Below are 1,908 nucleotides of genomic sequence, written 5' to 3'. Positions count from 1 at the left end.
TGTAAGCAGATTCAGCACATTGGCATAGGTCTGGGGGTTGTCTCTGTTTGGGACAGTGGTTAAGTTAAACCAGTTTAATGCAGTCAGGTTGTAGTGGTATTTTCTGTCCTTGAAACCGCTCACCTAGGCTGATACCGGACACCTCTGATCAGAAGCAGTCTGGCATTTACTGGGTCAGCTCATCCGATGAACCTTCAGCCTCTAAATAAGCAACAGAGGGTCAGGTCATCATAAACCACCAAAACCAAGGTCTGCACACAAGCAGATTGAAAACTCTCAGTGGAGGCATCTTCCCCAAGCCCTCTCCCGAGGTCATCCTTGACCCCCCTTGTCTGGTAGCAGGGGCTGAGCTGCTCCGCACTCAGCTGCAGAGATTTCGCTGCTGGGACTTAGGCTGAGAAGCATCTTAACGTGCATTTTGTTTCTAATACCTGCATAGGTAGTTGAGTTAACAGAATCAGTCCTCTTATTCTTCAGCACCGGGAGCCTGTTTAATGCAATATAGATTATTCAAGACCCTCCTGCAAAATTTCAGGGAGCGAGAACAAGCACTTAAAATGAGACATGGCTAAAGCCTGCAGCAACCGACCGAGGCATATTGGCATCTTGATGTATCAAGTTCTATCCGTGCCCTTTGCTTTGATTAATGCAGCTGCTATAGGACATTGGTGCCTTCATGACTGACACTGTTTGCAAGCATTTTTGTAAGCAAGAGTCAGCTGGTAGTTCTGGATGATTTCTCCGATTAAAACACACCATAAACCGCTTGCTATTAAACAGAGACTCAACAATAAAATTAAGTGGGGTTTGTAGGGTGAGGGGTTCAGGCCAACTCATGTGCTGCAAGTTAAATGCCCACAAAAATCAGAGTTTCAGTTTCCCTGTCTGCACACAAGTTGCATTGGGTCACCCTGAAACCAAGACACTCAGCAATGGGAACATTAGCAAAGAAAATGTTTTGTCTGGCAGGAACCCATTGGTTTCCTCACTAGTTTGTTTTAAAAGCTTTCTTAAGCAGTTTTCAAAAGAAACATCCCTTCAAAACCAACTATGTTAGTAGAAGTATTTTGTTCTCAAAATGCTAAACCAAAGCACACATCATGCAAATAGTATTTTGAGCTCAGATCAATTTGCCAAGTTTGTAAACAGTTCCAGGTGGGCAGAAGTGATCTTTGCATTTGTCACTGCTAGCAGGGGCTTGATCCCTCTGAAGTGAAGCATCTGGCAGAGGAGAAGCCACAGCTTCTGAAAAACCCTTTCTGAACAGCACAGGATGCCACTTGCTTGGGACAGGTCTGGTCCTTGCAAAGAAACCAAGGAAGACCACGTGTTCTGCTTTTGAAATGCATCAGCCCAGGTGCCTTCCCAGCTCGTTTTCAGAGGCAATGCTACACCCCCCTGCCCATCACAGAACTCCCTCATTCTCAAATTTCTCTTCGGGTGACTGGGTTAACCTCAGCCACCCTGTTACACTTGCTGACAGCCAGCATCTGCAAGGGGAGATGCTGAACCAGAGCTGAACTTGGCTGGGCTGCAAGGACAGCCAAGGAGAAGGAGGCTCAGCCCCGGGAGAAGCACGAGGTGCCGGCCCAGGGATGCTCAGTGATGGTCACGGTGCTGCCACTGCAGACACCACTGTCAGCAAGGTGGCATTTGCCTGGGCTTTGGCCAAGGTTTTTTATTTTGCAGAACTACTTTGTACTTCTTTTATCTCCTGTAATGTAAGCCTGCCCCTGCCACCCTGGATGATGAAACGTATGCATTTTTAGACAGAGCCAAGCTTGTGCATTGTATTATAGACATAGATTTCACCACACACAAACTTCAAGGGTGGCACAAGGAGGTGATTTGGACCTTATAATTATTTGCTTCCTTATAGTTTACTTTGCATATCTCTCCTTTTTATCA

The sequence above is a fragment of the Egretta garzetta genome, unplaced genomic scaffold (genome assembly GCF_000687185.1).
Source record: "Egretta garzetta isolate BGI_Z169 unplaced genomic scaffold, ASM68718v1 scaffold29, whole genome shotgun sequence".
Lineage (NCBI taxonomy): Eukaryota > Metazoa > Chordata > Aves > Pelecaniformes > Ardeidae > Egretta > Egretta garzetta.
This window is presented reverse-complemented; position numbering follows the sequence as displayed.